Source organism: Manis pentadactyla, chromosome 1, assembly GCF_030020395.1.
Source record: "Manis pentadactyla isolate mManPen7 chromosome 1, mManPen7.hap1, whole genome shotgun sequence".
NCBI classification, from domain to species: Eukaryota; Metazoa; Chordata; class Mammalia; order Pholidota; family Manidae; genus Manis; species Manis pentadactyla.
Window position 1 is genome coordinate 224,009,554 of NC_080019.1, and position 22,077 is coordinate 224,031,630.

Genomic DNA, 22,077 nt, shown 5'->3' on the forward strand with positions numbered 1-22,077 from the left:
CTGCTGAGCAGCACTTGCGTTATTGCCTACTTCTCCATCCCTTCTCCTGCCTTAGGGCACACTTCTTTCTGACTGTTGTCCTATTACGTCTTGTCTCTCTCCTTTGCTGGCTCATCATCTACCCAGCCATTAAGTGCTGGAGGTCCTAGGCCCTCTGCTCTCCTTATTCTTATTTATCTCCCTGGTGTACTCATCCACCGCTGGTTTCATATCACATGGATTCTCAGATGACTCACAACTTTTATCTCCAGTCTCAATCTTGCCACTTAGTTCTAGACCCATATAATAACTGTCTTTGCCATCTTTTGAATGCCTACAAGGGACTTCACACTCAGCATTTCCAAGACAGCTCATTATCTCCTCCTCCAGGCCTGGTCCGCATCCAGGGTCCCTCTCAGCGAATGGCACTGTGTCTGTCTAGTTGTGCAAGCAGAAGCCAGAGAACTATTCTCTCCCTTGACTTTCATATTCATCACCAAGCCCTACTGATTTCACCCTCCTAAATCTCTCTCAAATCTATCTACTTCTATCTCCATAATTATTCTAGTTCAAGCCACAAATATCTCTTGTTTTAAATGATTGCAGTAACCCTCTGACTGGTTTACCTACAACCATGCTGGTCTCCCTACAGTCTTCTTCACCATGCAGTTAGAGTGACTATTATTTTTCCAGAATATAAATTACATCATGTTACCTCCCATGCTTAGAATCCTTCAATAATTTTTCATTTTCCTTGGGATAGACTCAGAAATCCATCCCCTGGTGTACCAGGTGCTACACAGTCTAGGGCAGTGCTTTTCAACATGTAGCCTCAGAATGTATCAGCATCACCCACATGTGTGTGTTGAAATGGGAAGTCTTAGCCTCCACCTCAGAAACATGGGGATGGGTTCCAGCAGATTGTTCTAGTACTACAACAGGTCCTCCGATGAGCCTGATGTGTTTGAAAACCACTGCTCTAGAGGCCACCTACGTTTCTGACTCTATCTGGCCTCTTACTGTCACTGTTCAAGCCTTTATAGCTTTCTTTCATTCTCTTATAGAGTACCATATTTCTTCCTACCACAGGGCCTTTGCATAGCTCTTCCTTCTCTCTCAAAAGTTTTCCTCCATCCTCCTTCCCTAGTTAGTGTCTACTCTCCATTTAGGTCTTAGCTCAAGAAAGCTGACTATGACTAATTCCTCCTAATGCAATATACTGCTCCTTCATAGCACTTAAAACAGTGGTATTTTTTTATTTGTATGCTTATTGATTAACATCTGTCTTTCCCACTAGACTGTAAATTCCAAAACAATTGGGACAATATCTGGTTCTGCTTGTTATTGTCTGCAGTGTCTTGTGCTAAGTTAGAGCCCCTGCTTAGATATTTGTTGAGTGAATGAACACATGAATGAATGAAATTTCCTTTACAGTATCCACATACTGTTTTAGAGCACAGACTGACAGGAGTTTCTTGTTCAGTATCCAAACCTCTTATTTTATAAAATGGGATACCTACTTAATAGGCTTGTTGAAACCATTAAAGGATATATTACATGGACAAAACCTAGTGCAGAGCCAGACACAAGTTCTTGATCGGTGTTAATTCTGATTATCATTATTATAACTCCACTGTTTTCCCTATTCCAGTTTCTGAAATTTCCCTCAGTCGTAATGGTTAAAACCAAACGGTGTAATTCTTGACTAGAATGTGCATTTTAAATTGAGATGAAAATCCATGCCTACTGTGAAAACTGATAAAGGGAAACCTTACCGACATGCTGTGAGGAGGCCTGCAGGATAGGGGGTCTCACACCCACCACTTCTGGTCAGTTGCAGACCCCACAGGCAGGAAGAGCCAAACAGCTTACACTCCATACCATTTCGGCTACTTTATCACCCAGTAAGAGGAGGGAAAAGTTTTTCCCTCCCGCAGCAACAGTCCAGCAACAACCCAGCCAATGAGCAGTCACTACACGTGGGCCTCCCAGTTTGCTCCAGTGGGGATTTTGGGTAGAATAGTCCCGCAATGCTTCCCCCTTCTGTATAAGAGCCTTCTCTCCTTTGCCCTCCAGGCGTGCCTGTGGTTTCGCTATTGTTTGCTTGTCCTGCATTGCACCCCTAGGCTCCCTTTTAGGTCTCAGATAGAAGCTGCCTGTGCACAAATGAAAGCAAACAATTGATGTACATGGTGGCAGGTAATGAAAACCAACAAGTTGAAGATGATGTTTTTATCCTACTCTGAATCAAACTAGTTTCTGTATGTGTTAATTAATTCTGTGCTATTCATACAAACAGGGTTTCCATGAATACCAGATCAGGGAAAGGCCCGTTGGGAAGCCTCCTCGGTGAACATGTTTCCCAGGTGCTTTATATGCCTGCTTAGTAGTTGAGAGCTATTCCTTTTGAGGCCCTCTGCCTGATTTTCCTCTGCTGGCTCTGATTTCTTTACATCCCTGAACACCTGGAGCCAAGGACCCTTTTCAGGCAGTCTGAGAGCAGTCCTCTTTCCTCAGTTTGGTCCCGGTCTTAATATCTGAACAGCATGAAATATTCATTCCATTTGACAAAGCTGGGGTTGGAGGATCCTGTATTTCCCCAAATAGGTCTTGTCTTACCACTGGTGATCCAGTGAGCCTTTTAGCAAGACTGACTCTAAATCATCCTGGCTCAATTAGTTTATTTCAAAGCAATATCCAGGTGGTGTTTGACCTTCAAACATATGGGCTGCCTGGAGTAAATGAGTCTCACTTGTTCCCATAATGCCAGGGGGACTAGATGGGGTGATTCATTTTCATATTCTCTGAGTTTTGTGGAGCGATTATCAGACTTAGGCTAAGTGAGTTATTTGTTTTAGCTGCAGTTGCGTTTGCTGAGGGAACAGCCAGGTGTGAGCTGTCACTAAGCGCCACTAAAATAGTGCGAGGTGTGGACAGGAATTGGGCCATGTAGGTGTGGTGTGAGTTCCGAGGTCTGGGGAAACAGTACAGTCTGAAGCAGTAAGGTAGATACCCCGTTGAGGTCTGTGTCCAGGGCTTAGCGACTTCCCACAGCAGGAGAGAATCGATCCTGGGGTCATTTTGTCTTTCTCTGTCATCGGTGGTGACTGCCATCCTCTCAGACTCCACTCGATACTGCAAGGTCTTCTTTGGTCTTGTTCCGAAGGCCGTTCTACCCAGAATGGTCAGAGCTTAGCAGTAGCCTCTGTTATTGTTGCATAAACAATATCTAAGAGTTGAGGCCATGTTGAAAATAATTGTCCTGTGACTGACAATGTGGGTTTTGGAGTTCAGAAGACCTGGTTTCAAATCACAGCCTGTCCTACTTGCTAATTATGTGACATCAAGCAGGTCAGTTCACTTCTGAGTCCCAGTTTTCTCAGTGTCTCCCTGGAGGATTCAGCCCCGGGCAAGCTCACTTTGGATTTGGTGAGACCGAAAAATTACAACAGAACATTGTGGGTAAAAGGTTTATGGCCAGCTTCATTCTTGGGGTGACAGGGTGAGCGGAGAACCCCATCAGCCCCCGGGGCAGTCTGCATGCAGCAAGCCAGTCTCTGCCTGCAGGCCTCTCCCTCCCTCACATTCCCAGAGCACTGGGCAAAGCTCTCCGTGTAGTGTCAATGATGGCTCGCTGCCAACGTGTGTGCGAGCATGTGCCTGCGAGCACTGCCCTTTGCGCAGTGGACGAGTATATCAGGGTCAGGTGGGAATCCTGACCAAGGAACTTCCATTTTCCCTACACTCAGGTATAAGATAGAGCTGATAATTCTTATTTTAGGCTTTCACAATGTCTAAAAGGTACTTTAATATACTTATAACCAAAAAGGGATTTAATGATCAGATACATTTGGAAAGCCCTTTAGACTCTTTTCCTCTTATCTTGGATTTGATCATGCATATTGTCAGATTAAAGTACCTGAGAAGATCTGGAAGAAATGAACTTGTTTAACTTTGTTTAATCCAAAATGTCAAAATATGTTTGAGTTCATGAACTTTTTTCTTTTGCAGAAAATGAGAGCAGTGTTTCATGGAATGCAAGTGACCTCACAGAACTGTAAGAGCTAATTAAGAATTTAAGATGAATGTTTCCCACGGTGTCTGGCCCAGAGTAAGTACTCAATAGTAGCTAGTATTATCATTGTATGATGATTATTAATGAGGGGTTTTGCTCTCCAAAACATGAAACTCTGAATTTAGTATACATGGTTTTTGACCACAGGTACTTTATCAGGGTTTGCCCATTTGAGATTTACAGATTTCAGTTGTCGTTGATGGCTAATGTTCGTGATTTATTAAGCACCTATCACGTGTCAGGGAATACATTAGATACCTTAACAGGATCATCATCGTATCTAATGGTCACAACTGCTCAACAAGGTAGGTGGTGTTCTTCCATTCGTGGATGTCAAAGTTGAGTCTCGAAGATGACATGTAACCTGCCGAAGTTGTATAGACACTTAAATTGACAAACTAGCTTGGATTTGTTTGGCCTGAAGTGTCTATTATTCTCAGTTGGGATTCTGAGGGGTTGGGAAGTGATAATGTGGAAATTTGCAGAAGTATTATTGAAATCAAACTCTTGAACAGCATGAGGTATTACAGGACTAAATACATTGGGAAGGGCAGGGTCCGGCCATACCAGAAGTCTTCCCTTTATGGAAGTCACCTGGCTCTCTCACCTGGAAGCCCTGTGCTTGTTATCCCCTTTTCCCAAAGCATTCTTCCTGTGTTTTCTTACTTGGCTATCTCTCACTCTCCTTCAGTCCCTTTGCTTGTCTGTCTTCCCATCCAGCTGTGCAGGGACCAAGTCCAGGCCACCCTTGTCTCTCTAGCATGCTACACATTGTGTTCCATTGATATTTATTGCTGAATGAATGATGTCAGTTCAAAACCTATGCGAGATAATTCTTATGACCTAGAGGTATAAAGAGTGAGAAAATAAGTATTATTTCATAGGCATAATCTATTTGACATACAAGAGTCTAAAAACACATTTCATGGAGTTTTTGGCAGTAAGAATGTTGAAAAATTGCTTTCTTCTAGAATGTCTGCTGCACTATAAATGGATATTATTGAAAGAGGCAGCCTGTTTATGGCTAATTCTTGCGGGTGTATATAGAACAATGCACAGCTTTGCATATTCAGAATCTTGCTTTTTAACAGACCTCTGTCTTGAGGGAAGGATGGTGTTTGTGTTTCAGCTCAAGAGAACCAGTTCACTCAAATGCCACTCAGTCATTCTGGTTACTGTCTATGGAATACCTTTTTTTTGGCGAGCTGTGTTCTAGGCATATTACACATTACCTCTCATTTTTATGGTGCATCTTCAAAGTACCTGTTATTCTCATTACAAATGAGGAAGTTTTTACACATGTTACCTCTCATTTTTATGGTGCATCTTCAAAGTACTTGTTATTCTCATTACAAATGAGGAAGTTTTTACATGTTACCTCTCATTTTTAAGGTGCATCTTCAAAGTACTTGTTGTTATTCGTATTACAAATGAGGAAGTTTTTATACATGTTACCTCTCATTTTTATGGTACATCTTCAAAGTACTTGTTGTTATTCTCATTACAAATGAGGAAGTCTTCACTCTGAAAATTTTGCATCTTGGCAAACACACACAGCTAGGAAATGGTAAAGCAAGAAGTTAAATACAGTTCTATCCATTTTGCCCCACTAGGCTACCTCATCTTCTAAAATGGGGCTTCTTCTCCAGAGCCGTAGATTGGTGATGTAATTGGTACTGGACATTGATGAATAAGTTCCCTCTGGAAACTAACCTTTGCAGCAGAATGATGAACAGTGACCTTAAATGAAAAATCAAGGCAGGTGTTGCTTTAAAGCTTTGTACACCGAGGCTATTCAGGTTACTGTGCCATCTTTCTTGATGCCAAGAACATTTTGATGGTGATAAGAAAGCTCAGTTCTTAATATCAGAACACCGATTTCCTTGGTTAATTCTGTGTCCACATTTAGGCTCTGAAATATTCCATTTATTTCATTGTTTCTGAGTGCCTGGTGTTATGCTTGCTCTAATTTGACATTAGTTAAGGTTTTGTATGTAAGAAGTCACCCTGGTTTTAGGAGCCTGACTATTTCAAAAGTTAATGGGTGATTTACTGCAAAAATTTCCATAGATGATTTCTTTGATGCATTTTTTTAATATTAAACTTCATGGCATATCGAGAAGGCAAGGAGGAGATGGGTTGATTCCTTTGAGCGCATCCTCAAAGAGTGGCATATTTTCAAACAGATATTATGGTAATATATTGACGAGATAGTTGTTTTGGTTAAAATGACAAATAAACGTTGCAGAAGCAACACTAAAGCAAAGGACAAATGTGTTCAATATGTGGTTGAAACATCCATGACCAGTTGATGGGAAACTAGGAAAAGATAATCAGTCTATCATCATTTGTGATGCTTACACCTCACCCACAAATGCCACAGGCCTCTTTCTCCATGCTTAAGCCTCTTATTGTTGGAACCTGGCAATGCTGCCCATCTGGTTGTGACAGAGGAGGTAATGGGTGTCAAGTACCCGGCAGAGGGCAGGGCACACAGCACGAAATCAATGAGGGCTGGTACTTACTGTCCATTTCAGTTCTGTGCAGTGATTTATTCTAGTTTGGCTTCTCCATTCTGAAGGAATAATTGGGTACTCAGGAATCCTTTTAATTCACAGTCCTGGGGTCAGTTCGCGTGACTCTCTTCTATTTGAAGGAAGGACTCTTCCTTCTATCACAGAGCTTCTCAAAAGTTTGGTCTGAGGACCAGTACATGAGGCTCACTAGAGGCACTCTTTTAAAAAGCGTCCCCACCTCACAGCTGTAATACTTAATTTCAGAGGATAAGGTGTTGGTTTCTATGATTTTAGCAAGCTCTCAGATTGGTCTTTGCAATTTTCACTTTTAAAATGGCCATCTGCAAGCAGCCAAGATTTCAAGGAGGAAGGTGTTGGGAGAAGCCTGGAGATCACATAGTCAGTTAATACCCTCACTTGACAGGTGAGGAAACTGAGGCTCAGAGTGCCACTGAAGTTGAAAGTTCTCAGGGAGGACCTGGAGGTAGGCTTTTCAGATCTCTTCTAGGCTCCTAGGACAAAAGTCACTATATATTGTAGGTAACATCTTTTTCTGCCAGGAAATGGATTTGCTTTATGAGGCTGTATTTTATAAGGAAGGACGGTAACTTGTTTAAGTACCCCAGGCAGTGCCATCCCCTTTTAACATCTCAAATAATGATACCTCAATTAACCTACTTAAAATTCCTGTGTGTTCCCCACTGTCTTGAGAGCAGGGTTCAAGTGTTTTACCAGACTCTGTGATCGCCACTCCTCTCTTCAAAGCAGTTCTCTTCCCTCCTGGTTCCTTTACCTCCTTTGTGCCTTACTCTCCAGATATTCTCAACTATTTGCAGTTCATGAGATGAGCCATATTTCTCCTTCTGGAGTCAGCACATGCTATCCTCTCTATGTTATTTTTTCTAGCAGAGTTCTCTTCAGTTTTCAGGTGTCAGAGATGAGGTTATATCTTTCTGCCTGAGAATCTTTCTCTGACCTCCCAAGTATGGGTAACAGACACTTTCAGGTACCTACCTAGCACCCTGAACAACCCTTTTAAAATCAGTTGATGTATTGAAATCATTTTGGTGCTTCTCTCTTCAATTATATTTTAAGCTCTAAAGGACAGGAGTCGTGTTTTGTGTTGTAGCACACATGGTACATAGTGCCTGGCACAAAGGAGGCACTCAATAAATTATCCACTAAATAAATAGCTGGATGATCAAGTTCATGTTCCAAAATGCTCAGGCAGATAATGGTCTGCTGGAACAGATGATAACATAAATGCATGGCTGAATATGAGGTGGGTTAGGGCAAGCTGGGATCACTCGTGACAGGTTTTGGTTTTCAGTTGAAGAGGCTGGCCTGGACTTGGTCAATGATGATGCTTTATCAATGCAGGTATGTGAAGAAGATTCATGTGGCGGCAGCAAAGAGCATGGGCAGGAGTGAGAAGAGGCTAGACACTGCCTAAGAATTACGGTGTGGCTCTGATAGTCTAGACTGAAGGCAGTGTGGGTCAGGAGTCGGCTAGTGGCTCTAGAAATGATGAGGAATGAATGTCAGAAATGCTGCCATGAGAGAATCAAAAGTGATAAAAAAGAGTCAAAGATCTTCCTAGGGGGATTCTTCTTCTAAAACTGGTTCACTAATTTATTAATTCAACAAACATTGATTGAGGTATGAGTCATTGAGGCTACAACAGTGAATAAAATAGATATGCTACTTGCTCTGCTATATAAGTGAAGGAGACAACAGGTAAGTAAGGGATGCCTAACATAACCAACAGGCAATGAACTTCATAAATGAAATTAAATAATTCATGTACATCACTTGGTACAGAGCTTGGTATACAGTAAAAGCTCAGTGAATTTTATAAAGTCTCTCTCCCCAACCAGCTCCCTACTGAAAATGAAAATTTTCCTTTTATGTCTCACAACCATTAAGTGAATCATGATAATGGCTGCCATATATTGAGTGCCTATTACATACCAAGTTCTATGTCCTGTGCTTTGCACGTATTAACATATCCTTACAACTACTTTGCAGGTTAGTTATGACTGTCCTTTTTCAGATAAGGAATCAGAAGCTAAAGGAAGTTAATTTCCCAAAATTCCCAGTGGTAGGGAGCAGACCACTCTAGGGGTGCTCAACTCTCAAATTCAGTCTCTTTCCGTTGACACAATGCAGTTGTCAACCAGTGTGAAGGCAGTCTGCTTTGTGGTCAATCTAGCAGGCTCCTTAGACTTATCTAACTATTCAAGTAACTGAAATAACTAGCAAGTGTTAAGGAGCAAATGGAAGCAATTACTTATGGCTCAGTTACCCACATCCAGGTATGGCCGACTGGGTGGTCAGTCCCTGCCCTCCAATGAACATCTTTGAATTGGGATGCATATTTGAATGCAGTCATTTTGTGACTCTTTCAAGAAAGTGTTCACTTATTTACTTCTATATTTTTTGAAATCTTAGACTATAGGGAAAGCACCTACAGTATTCAATGCAAATCCTGAGTGTTCACAGTGTTAGGTTAAAGAGTATAAACTTAGCTGATGTGGCTGAAGTCTTTTCCTTTGTCACTTATTATGAAATTGAATAGATGATAAATGCTCTTTAAGCCACCTTCTCATTATTTATGAGCAATAGAGAAATAGGAAAATAATAGCGTGCATTTGGGATTGAATTAGTAAAGGTAAGTAAAATGTGTTAACTGGTGGCACTTTTGCTCCACTAGGTGATATTTAGCAATGTCAGGACATATTTGGTGTACACAGCTGGGGGGCATGCTACTGGCCTCCAGTGAGCAGTTACTCATGGTGCTCTGAAACAAACTACAATGCACAGACAGCCCCTTCAGTAAAGAATCACCCAGCCTAAAGCGCTCATTGTACTGAGGTTAAGAAACCTTGGTGTATATCCTAGTGTCTGCTCTGTAACAATACCAAAAAAACAAAAAAAATCCTAAAATCATACAGGAATATGGAGTACTTGGAAAATCCATCTGGAAGTCCAGAGATGTGTGACACTCAGATGAAAATACATCTGGGGTATTAACTAAATATTTCAGTTTTCATCTAAATATTTTGAAAATTCATGAAATCGATATTTCCATTTGCCCACTTGGGATGTGGGCTGTTGAAGGTCTTTGTCAATTGTTTGAGTAGGAGGGTCACAAAGCTAAACTTGCATTTGATTGCAAGCTCTGTTTTTTTCATTTCAGAAATAGCTTACCGTACAGCATTACTTTTGGAAAGGGAGGTTTATTTGTTTTTATGGGGTTTTTGTGTGTGTGTGTGACTTTAAAGCATCTTGAATTATTAAACCAGTTATTTTCCAGGCCTGAAAATGTTTTCAGCATGTTGCCCTAAGTTTCCCTGAGTCAGCACATAGTATTGCATCTTGGAAGACCTCAGTCAGTCCAAACTATTTCCTTAAAAGGTTGATATTTTTCTCTGGGGTGGTGATATTTGGGGTGCTCATCCTGACAAAAAAGAGTGTGTGTTTCTCCCATACCCCTACATTCAAGGGTAGAGGGAGTTCTGTCAATTGTTTTAGTAGGAGGGAGAAGGGGCTGCACCACAATTTAAGATTAAAGAAGAGACTAGAGAAGGGAAGCTCAAGTGGTCATTTAATATTTTCCCCTGATGTTGGACTCTTGGTTATTACTAGCCAGGAGCCAAAACCATAAGGTAAATCCTCCAACCCACGTTTTACAAAAGACAGTAAGAGAGCTCCTTGAGTTACAGCTAAAAAATTCTTTTTCTGCCTCAAAGCCAAATGCTTTTACAAGAGGCAGAAAAAGTGAAAAAGAAGAAGAAAAAAACACCCGAGTCAAATTGATGAAAACCAGTCAAAATATGGTCTTGTTGTGGCTGATAGGGCAACCCTGGCTGGTCCCAAAGCACAGACGGCGTCTGCAGGCATGGCTCTCAGTGCTGATTGAACTGGATTTCTGTGTCAACTGCTTGAAAGCTGCTGCTCTGTACCACACGTTTCCTGAGTGTATTACTGAAAGTTATCAGACCTGTTTTGTTCATTATCAGGAAACTTAAAAATGGCCTGCAAAAAGGCTGAAAGGCTTCTACAGCCCATACAGGCTGACTTTTAAAGAAATGTCCTCAAAGCTCATGAATTCATCACGTAGGGGCTCAGGCCTTGGGGAAGGTATCCTTCATAATAACTGCGTGGAAATCTCTACTGAAATCCACTGGCCCCTAGATAATGGATAGCCTATACTTAAATCTGTTCACTTAATAAGCTCTCAGAGAATATGGTTGGCTCTTAAGTAGCCAATGTATTGATTTTTATTTTAAACACTATTTACTGATAGGGAGCCCAGAGAAAGAAATTTTATTCCTCTTTGTACAAAGAAATCTGGATTCCACATACTGAAATCATGAGATTATACCCAGCAAGGACTGCAACAGACCTAGCTTATTATCTTAGTTTTACAGAGAGGCTCCTAAGATCCCAAGAAGCTAATTATGCCTGCATGGGGAAAACAGAACCCCAGCCAGAGGTCTTTGTGCTATAATACATGTGGCAGCTGAGGTCTTACTGTTGCTAAGTCTTCTCTTTGTTGTTTTCATCTAAGATTGGACTGCCCAGCTCTTATTTCTCCTGATATTCCTAGCAGTTCATTTATAACCCATACCCCCTTCCCCCCATCTGACTTTGAAGAACATGAATTCATTTAGATTTTGATTAGTGGTAATTATTTACCTGTCAGATCGCAGCTGGACTGCTTCGCCAAAGCTGAGTCACATAGCTTTGCTTCCAGTGACTACTTCCAAACAATTAAATCAGAGGAGCACCTGTGTAAATATATAATATGTAGTGATAAGAAAATGATTAGACAACAGAAACTGAGCTGAACTGGGGAAAAAGAGTGAATATTTTCCCCTGGGGGCTTTTCACACATGCCTTGAAGCATCTCTGATCTCAAGAACAAGGTCGGGTTATTTTCCCACCCCTCCTACCCTTTGTTTATTCGGAAAATATGGCTAATGGCATATCACCAGATTTGATTTGTTAGCAAACATTAAAATTTTAAAGTGATCATCTCATGTGTAAGCTGAAAGAATAAACTGATACAGGGTGAAAGAATAACCAGTAATTTTCATTTCCAAAGCTGAATGTCTGTTTCAGTAGATAACCTGATAACTGAAACTCATCTTGGAGGACAATGGTATCTATTCTTATTTGTATTTAGAGATTCTATAATGGTATTCAAAGCACAGGGTAGTGGAAATAGAACTTTTTTAATCCTTGTATTACACAAGGAGATGAATCCCAATTTTATGACCTGGTAGCTGTGTGATCTTTAACATATTTTAAGCCTCAGGTTCCAAATTGCTAAAAATGACATGATTTCTAACTTTACATGCCATGCCATATGGTGCCTGTAAAGTGCCAATCTCAGTGTCTGCCTAGCACACATTCACTGGGCCCCACTCCATAACTGTAGACCAGAAAATCTATCATATTTGAGCAGCTCACATTCAGTAGCCATAGTTAAACTGCTGAGTTTTTAAATTTTGCATTCTGAAGATCACTTTTCAGTAATAAGAGAAGCCGCCAGAAAGTGATTCTCAAATTTTCATACATTTCAAAAGGTATGCTGCCCCTCTCTTGGAATTTGTTCCTTCTTTAACACAAATTTATATTGACTAACTCTGAAAGAGATCTTTTCATTTCTACAGTTGAACACTGTAAGACTCTACCTGGTCATCAATTGATCAGGTTTTTGTTGTTTCAACTTGGAAGGACATCCATAGGAAGTTCTTCACAGACCCAGTCCTGTTGTGTTGCTTGTGCATTTAATTTAAGGATGTCATTTTGTGCAAAGCTCACACCCCCATTTCATCTCTTCTTAAGATCCTTGATCTTGGGCAGGTTACTTATTCTTGTGCTTCCGTTTCTTCAATTGCAAAATGGAGATGATGATAACTAATGATAAGATTATTCAGGAAATTTAGCAAGTTGCATGTAAAGGGCTTAGAAAAGTAAGTTGATCATAGAAGAAAGGTTGTAGTTGTGGTTGCTCTTATGACTGGGACAAGTGTAGGCAGCTAACAAGAGAACTGGTCTCACAGAAAGAGCTAGTTTGCATTAGCAGAACATTCAAACCCTCAATCAAATCTTCCCAAGTCAAAAGTCATTCTTTTCACAAAAGTCATTCTTAATTTTCCTTAGTTTGAATACAATGTTTTATTTGTGGTTTCTGAATAAGACAATGAAAAATGAGAAAGCCTTATATAGAATGTTACTCAGTTATTCCTGGTGGAAGGTCTACTTGTCTTTGAACCTTGAGTCTAAAGTGAAATAATAGTTTTTAAAATCCACAGGATACCATACACTCTCTGACATTAAACTGATATACTTGTAAGGGTAAGGAAGGTAATAAATAGCAAAAAGTTGTAAAAAGTCAAGGTTTATTTACTATCACTTTTTAAGTAAATGTTTTGAAACAAGAATATGGAATGTTTGAAGATATAACATATCTCATTCTGCTTCACAAAGCAAAGAAATTTCTCAGAATTACCTGGCCATTTTGTCAGTTTGATGGCATCCTCTGTGTTTGGTGAGCCCTTTGCTTGTTTGCAGAGGTGTTTTACTACTGTAGAAAGCAAGCATCTTAAACAGCCCAAAGTGTCCTGAAGCCACATGATACATTTGAATTGTGACAGCAGACATAATCTAGATCTGTAGGAGGCTGTGAAAAAAATATTTATTTATTTACTATTGGAGTAAAGTTGATATATTGGTTTCAGATGTACAACATAGTGACTTAATAATTATATACATTAGTAGATCTTTGCCACAGTAAGTATAGCTACCCCATTATCATACTAAGATGTTAAAATATTATTAGGTATATACTCTCTGTTGTACTTTCATTCCTATGTCTAACATATTTTACATTTTTGGTTTGTACCTTTTTATCCCCTTCACCTATTTCATTCATCCTCCCAACCCCCTTCCTTATGGTAACCACCAATCTGTTGTCTGTATTTGTGGGTCTCTTTCTTTTTTGTTTGTTTGTTTTGATTTTTAGATAACACACATAGAAGTAAAATCATATCATGTTTGTCTTTTTCTGCCTGGCCTATTTCACTGAGCATAATATCCTCTAGACCCATCCATATTGTCACAAATGGCAAGATTTCCTTCTTTTTTATGGCTGAGTAATATTCTATTATGTATAAGTACCCTATCTTCTTTATCCATTCATCTATCAGTGGCATTTGTGTTGCTTGAATATCTTTGCAATTTTAAATAATGCTCTAATAAACATAGGTGTGCATATCTCTTTTTGAATTAGTGATTTTCATTTTCTTTGAGTAAATTCCCATAAGTGGAATTGCTGAATCATATGGTATCTTTAACTTTAGTTTTTTGAGGAACTTCCTTATTGTTGTCCACAATGGCTGTACCAATTTACATTCCCAGTAGTACATGAGGGTTCCCTTTTCTCCACATCCTCGTTAATAGTTGTTATTTCTTGTTTTTTTGATAGTAACCATTCTGACTAGTGTGAGGTGACACTTCATTGTGGTTTTGATTTGCATTTGCCTAATGATTAGTAATGTTGAGCATCTTTTCTTGTGTCTGTTGGTAATGAAAGGAGTTTTAAATGCAAAATTTAAAGATAAGAAGGGTCATTTTCATTGGAGTGCATCCTTTCTTTCCCTTCATAATCCATTAAGCAAACTGGTCAGCGTTAAATGAAAAGATGTGGTGGGATGATTTACCCTGGAATAGAAAAACCACTTTGATTTATTAAGCTTCCTACACATCTTAAAAGTAAATTTACTCTGAAATTCCCATTAGATCTCACTGAATTCACTGAGCAATATGGCCACCTTGTTTGGTTTAACAGCTGTGCATTCCCAAAGGTATTAACTCACTGTGTTGATGCTGACCTCTAATGTGCTTCTTCCCTGAGTCCTTATCACTAATCTAGTCTGTTAACTACGTACGTCAATATACCATGACCCAGTTGAGTAGGCTGTGTAATAAGCATCTCAACAATAATGCCATAAAATCTAAGTGGAGACATAGGTGGTGCAGTAATAAAGGGCATGCATCAAATTCTAAAAATATGTATTTCTCTTGCAGTTTCAAACCCAGAGTTAAATACCCATGTCTCACCTGAGGGGGACTGCCCCTGGGCAAATTCACTCTGGATTGAGCGAGACCGAATAACAATAGAATGTTAGGGGTAAAAGGGTTTATACCAAGCTTTATTCTCACAGTGGCAGGTTGCCTTCTGGAATCACATCTGTCTTTGGGGCAGTCTGCATGCAGCAAGACTGTCTCAGTCTCTGCCTCCCAGGAGAGCACTGGGTAGAGCTCTTTATATAGTAACGCCAACAATGATGACTCATTGCCAATGGGTGTGTAAGCCTTGACTTAGCAGTAGGCCAATTACATCAAGTAGTTTAGGGTCAGGTGAGGATCCTGGCTATAGGAAATTTCTTTTTCCCTACACTGTACCCCATCCAGGGGTTTTCACCTCCCAATTTAGGCACCCTCAATCTTCCTTGATAGTCCCTGCATGAGAAAGCTGGAGCTTTGTAACCAGATTCCACAATAGCAACAGAGGATAACAACATACAGATAACAATGAAAATTATGATACAGATAACAACAAAAATTATAATAATCCTCAAGCCTGAGGAGATCAGTTGCCACCAAGTGGGCATTCCATCTGTATTCAAACCAGTTCTACTCAGATGAGTTCATGACTCACTCTTTCCATGGGAGAAATCAGTCTTCTTTGACAGTTCCTGTGTGAGAAAGCTGGAACCTTAAAACAACAAATGCTGTAACAATAATAGTTGCCCTCAAGCCTGAGGAGATCAATTGCCGCCAACTGGTCATTCCAGCTGCATTCAAGCCAGTCCCAGTTCATGATTCACAAGTTCCACGGAGGCCAGTAGCAGTACTGATAGGGAGCTCTGTGCCCACCCAGTGAGTAGCAGTTTTTGCTAGGTGTGCACGCAATCCGCAAAGACATTAGAGGAGATTAACCTTAAGGGCAGTAAGATACATGTTTTAATGACACTACCATAGGCAAATTTTGTCCATCAGATAGGATGTATGCAAGAGAGTGGTCCTGTGATAGGACCATGGCAGGAAGGGGGTCCCATCTGGATGTAGTATACCATACCTTTATCCCTTTCCCTGTGGCATTACTATGTATAGTGCTATTGGAGGTACATGCACTGGCCATAAAAATAAAACAAAACTCCCCAGTAAGATGTTCTTACCTTGCAGCCATTTAGGGTGTATTACCATGATCTTTGGGGGCCACTCTGCTTTTACTCCAGAAATACATAAGAGGTCAGCCTCTAGACTTTGTCCCCAAGGTGACAGGAGGGCCAGCCATCACTGGTTCATGTGTCAGAAAGTCCAAGGCGATGTCCGCTGAATGGAGTCTCGGGGGTTTATTGCATTTGGTGCTGGCAGCAAGATATTATTCTGGTGACCAAACCTTGGCTTTAGTGATTCCTCCTTGGTTTGTAGTTGCAGCTCTCTGGGGTGGAGCAGCAATGTGTGTTTAGCATGTCCACAGGGCTCAATGCCCCCTTCTGGGGCTTCTCATTCAAACACCATAGCACTCTTTGTAAGTGAATGACCAGCCCTGTAGAATATTGGTATCTTAGTTCAGGCCAGATTTTAACAAACCATTGTACCTCTCTATCATGCCTGCCATGGTAGGATTATATGGCACATGAAACTTTCACTTTATCCTTAATTGTTGCCTCCATTCTTGTAGTACATGTCCAATAAAGTGGGTGCCTTCATCACTTTACCTGCAGTTGGCCATAGGCTTCAAAGAGACACTCTAGGTTTCTTTTGGTCATTTTCTGGTCTGTACAAAACACAGGAAAAGAAACCAGAAGTCCAGTAGCTATGTCTATAGCAGTTACGACATATTAATACCCCTTTGATGCAGGCAGAGGCCAAATATAGTCTATCTGACATCTGACAGGGGCTACTGGTCCCTTAGCTATTATCCCATGTTGCTGTGGGACTCAGTGTAAGTCCCTCTTAAGAGCATATAGTGCACTCTTGCTGGGCTCTGCTGACTTCTTCAAAGGTCAAAGGCAGGCCCCATCAACAGGCTACAGCCCACATTGTCTTCTGCCCTGCATGTAACAAAAGCTGATGTAACCATCAGGCCACGTCAGAGGCAGGTTTTCCTTCTAGCCAAAGTACCTGGGCCAGTTCATCTGCTTCATTGTTTCCTGGGGTTGCCAGTGGCAAATGACCCATTACATGATATACTGTATACACAGATTTTAGTCTGACCAGAGGCCTATAAGTCTTTCCATAACTATTGCCTGCAAAGGGATCTGTGACCAACCAACCAGTTGTCATGATACCATGTCAGTAGCCACAGAGTCAAGCCTCGATAGATGGCGCCGCTTTCAGAGCAGACTAGTGGGGAGGGCTCCTGACTGATCACAGGCCACACTGCCCGCAACTCTTCCCATTGACTGCTCTTCCCCTCACCATCATCCATCCGTATTGTCTCAGTCTTAGGATGGAAGGCTACAGCCCTCCATTTTGGGGGCTGCCCATGGCTGGAGCCATCTGTGTACCATGCATCTTTGGGTATAGGGGCTCTTCCCTCTCAGTAAGGGCTCTCTGCTACTAATGGCTCTAAAACAAATTCTTCCTGCCTTTCACTGGTATATGTCACTGGCCCCAGTAAGTGTTGGAGTTCTTCACTCAAGGGGATAGTAAAGAGGGTGCTATGCTGCTGTAAGTATGCACCCTACTTGGCTGGTGGTATCTGTGACATACCACTCCATGGCTTTTAAGTCCAGTTTCATATACCCACCCTGTAATGGGATAGGTGGTTCTTACCTCTATCTGGGCTGTTCTAGTGATGGGCTCCAAAGCCAGCAAGGCATGGTACATGACAGCCAATTGTTTCTCTATTAAGGTGTACAGGACCTCTGCTCCTTTCCAGAGTTGCGACCAGAATCCAATAGGTTGGCAAGTTCATTCAAGCCACTGCCAGAGACCCCAGCCATAACTATCTTTGGTCTCATGAACAGCCAGCTCATAGGGCCTTGGTGGGTCTATCACACCCAAGGCCTGCACGGTCTTAACTGCCTGTTATATAATGGTCAAAGCAGACACACGTCTCATCCCTGTCCTACCTGATGCCATTTTGTACCAAATAGTATAAGGGCTTCAGAATTTGTGCTAAGTGAGGGATAAACACTCTCAGGAGCCTAAAAGACCCAAAAACTCTTGTAATAATGCCACAATTACAGAAATAGGGAAGGCCTGGACTTTGTATGTGACTGCTTCTGGGATAACTTAGTCTTAGCTAACCAGAAGACACCCAAGAATTTGACTGGCAAACCAAGTCCCAGAACCTTGCTGCTGTTCACAGCCCATCCTTTCTCCTGTAGATGATGCAGCAGTCTAGGTGCTGCACCTTCTAGATCTGTAAGTGAGCATGATAGTCATCAGTATAATGGGTACAGCTGCACCATTGGCGGTTTCTTCCATGCTGCCAAGTCCTGGGCTACAACTCCATGACAGACGGTGGGGCTGTGGTAGGATCCCTGTGGAAGGACAGTGAAAGTCCATTGCCATCTTTCCCATGTGAAGGCAAACTGTTCCTGTCTTTCCTGGTCTATGTCAATGGAAAAGAAGGCATTAGCAAGATCTAAAACATAATGGTATGTCCCCAGTTCATGACTGAGGGTGTCCATAAGGCCTACAATAGAGGGGATGGCAGAATGTAGGACGTATGACTTTATTCAGTTGTCTGTAATCCACTGTCATACACCAGGAGCCATCTGGATTTTTTATTGGCCACACTGGCTAATTAAAAGGGCTACAGGTGGGCTTTATAATACCCCCCTTCTCCAATTCCTGGAGGTTTTCTCCAACTACTTTATGTCCTCCAGGCAATTTGTATTGCTTGGTATTAGTCACCCACTGAGGCACAGACAAAGTTATGGGTGGGTGCTTAGCCTGTCTCCTCAGAACTGCCTTCACCATAAGTATCCTCAGTCTGAACTCACCTGCAGTGGTCTGCAGCCACAGACCCTGCAGGATATCTATCTACAGAATATATTCAGAGATGGGAGAGATATGCACAGTATACTCCTTTGGGGTAGACACCCTATTCCTAATAGGATTTGGGCTTGTTCACTGTGACAGCCTTACCCTCCATGTCTATCTATAATAGTGGGAATCCTGGGAAACTATTCAGAGTTGCCATAACTCAGTGAGCATTCAGCTCCTGTGTCTGCCAGAGCCAGAACATTCACTGGGGACTAATGAATTGATATTTCAACATGGGGCATCTGGTCCCCACCTAGTCCCCCAAAGTGAGTGCCTCAATTCCCCACAGTCAAACCATATCACCCAATCATCTTCTGATGTGGGTTCAGGCAAGGTTGGCTCACCCTCCAGCAAGAAGCCTTACACATAGGCTGGATTTGCAGCTCTGTCTCTGGCCTCTATTTCTTGGTCCTCAAGTCTGAAACCGCTGCTTCAGCTTTAGTTGTTGCAAACTCCATTAAGATTCTATTTGACTTCCCACGCGATTTCTCTCTGTCTGATCCTGCCCCTATTAAATCAACCCACATCTGGGTCCTCGTGACCTTCACGGGGTCCTTTAAGCCCTTCCTCTTAATAGCAGTTTGCACTCCCTTCCTTGCCACATTGTCTGAGCCTCACTGAAATCTGCCACTGTACGGATAACCACATTTATAGGCTGTCCTAAGTGAGGGACAAAAATGGCTACAAAGGTTCCGAAGAGGGACAAGGGAGCCATTTGCAACACTGTATCCCTCATCCTTGCTGTAAACAGCTCCCTATCCAGGTCATAATTAACTGGGTTATAAATGGCATTTTTCATGCCTAACTCCCGTCACACCTTTTGGAACTCAGCATATGTCTGCCATCTAGTGGGGGAAGGTGGTAGGTCACCCTGATTGAGCCATACAGTGCAATGTGTGGCCATTGCCCATTTGAGAAGTGAATGATTCCCTGGGGTCTGGTGCGCATTGTGCAGTCACTGCTGCAAGGCAGGATGAGTTGTCAGAGAAGCTAGGTTTCCCACGTCTAATTCAGGTAGAATGATCCCATCCATCCCTACATCCCAAAGGTGCAGGAACCAGGCTAATATGGACTCTGAGGGTTTCTGCCAAAAGCAGGAACCCAAATCCGCCAGCTCTGCCTGTGTATAGGGGCAGAGCATAAAGTGCTCCATGACCTGGGGACGGGCTGCACCTCTCCTGGAGGAAGCCGTGTTGCTGTGTCTTTGTTTTCTTGACGACAGCTGGGTGGGATTTCAGTAGAGGAAGGGTTGGTTCCTCTGACACCGCCTCTACCTCCCTGTTCTTCCCTGGCTCCTCCACCATTTCTGGGGTGGATGGTGGTTTTCTCATTCTGCAGAATGCCTCCTCTGCTACATCCTTTACCTTTTCCACAGTGCTTCACAGTGACACTATCTCAGTCTTCAATAGCTTTCTTATCTTCACCTCAATGCCTTGCAGCTGGTATTCTTATGCTGCCTCTTCTTGTGCTTCTCACAGAAGTACATCCTCCTTCTTCATGGCTTTGCCTCTTCCACAGTGCCTTGCAGCACTGCTATCTCATTCTGCAAGGAATCTTTTAACTTCCTCCACAGAACCTCACAGCTCGTGTTCTTGTGCTGCCTCTTCTTATATTTCTTGCAGGGGTGCATCCTTCTCTTTCATGGCCTTTACCTCCTCCACAGCACCTTGTAGCTTGCATTCTTGTGTTACCATTACATCCTTTACTATCTACATAGCATCTTGCAGTGATGCCATCTAAACCATCGGTGGATTTTTTTCTTCCTTCATGACCTTTATCTCTTCTTGTGCTCCTTGCAGGAGCACAGTCTTGTCCTTTATGGCCCTTCTTAACACTGTGAGGAGTAGACAGCCCACAGCTCCCAGCACCTTGTGAGCACTCTGTTTCTTTAAGAAATTCCTTATTTTGCAGAGAGCCTCAGGCACACACACCCCATCTCCCCCAGTCCTGGGGAGGGGCCTGATCCTCTAGGAGGCAAGCTACCTCGGACCACATGCCCATTGATGTATGCCTGATATTTTCCCACCCATAAGGGCAGCCTGTTGAAGTGCCCCTCCCATGAGTGCAGCTTATTCCAGTTTTTTTTTTTTTTTTGGTCTGCAGCAAATCCTGCCAACTATGCCAATTGTCTTGCCTGAGCAGGATTGCCTCCAGGCAAGTTCACTTCGATTCAGTGAGACCAAATAACAACAATAGAACATTAGGGGTAAAAGGGTTTATACCAGGCTTTATTCTCATGGTGGCAGGCCGAGTGCTGGAATCATGCCTGCCTCCGGGACAGTCTGCATACAGCAAGCCTGTCTCAGTCACTGGTCCTGGGGAGAGCACTGGGCAGAGCTCTTTATATCATAACACCAACAATGATGGCTCATTGCCAGTGGGTATGTAAGCATTAGCCTAGCAGTAGGCCAATTACATCATCAAGTAGTTTAGAGTCAGGTAAGGATCCTGGCCTTTAGGAACTTTCATTTTCTCTACAACCCAAATGTCCTTTTCATGAATCCATTAATGTATAATTCTCTAAGTTTGCTGTATTTTTAAGAAACAAAAATTCTACTGTTTTAAGAAATCAAAGAAACCATTCTAATGCCAAATTTTTGGTTTTATTTATAATTAACCTTTAATTTATTTAATCTAGTTTAAATATTCTTCTAGCACTTACACCTGACTTTCTAGTTAATTCCCAAATTTTTGCTGCTGCAAACTTTCAGGCAGCTATTGATTCTTTGTCTCCTCGCTAAAGGTTACTAACTTCATCAATAGTAATGCTATAAATTACATCTGTTAAGATTCTCCTATTGTTGCTAGCTAACAATGTACTTTTGTTTTCTTGCCATTTAATGTTGACATTCACTTTGTCCATCAATCTACCAAGACTCTTGAACTGAATTATTTCTGGATACTATTACTCAGTTGATACAATTTTAGCTTCTGGAACATGAGCTGTAACCAAAAATTTGATGTTTTTGGCAATAAAACCCACAGTCTATATTATCTTTGGTCCAAAGAGACTTGCAGATTATGAAAAGCATGCTGAGTCTTACTCCAGACTTCTTGCTGCCTCCCTTTACCAATGCATGGCATTTAGGAGTATAGACTTAGGATAACATCCTTAGTTTGTTGTGGTTTAGAAGAAAAAAAAGAAAGAAGAGTTGTTAAAGATCTGCATAAGAAAAAATTAGCTAAAGCATTATGGCATTAATATGAGCTAGAGGATTTTAGATCTGTGGGTCAGAACTGGTATATCATAAACCTTTTATAGGTATATCACCCAACTATGAACAGTCTGTAAGGTTTTCTTTTCTTTTTGTACAATTGACAGTATTTGTAGACATGACAGTAACTATCATTGGTTACTATGGATAATGGAACTTGTTGGGGTCAGGGGCTGAAATTTCTGGGAATAGGGCAGGAGAGATACAGAAT

General features: G+C 41.7%; 1 long non-coding RNA gene across 1 annotated transcript in view; it reads right to left on the minus strand.

The window, feature by feature from the left end:
* Positions 1–11,366, minus strand: part of LOC130684946 (uncharacterized) — a 37,614-nt gene extending 26,248 nt beyond the window's left edge. Inside the window, exon 1 of the long non-coding RNA XR_008999360.1 lies at positions 11,272–11,366. This is a non-coding gene — a long non-coding RNA (uncharacterized LOC130684946). The remainder of the gene's footprint in view (positions 1–11,271) is intronic.
* Between the last annotated feature and the right edge of the window lie 10,711 nt (positions 11,367–22,077).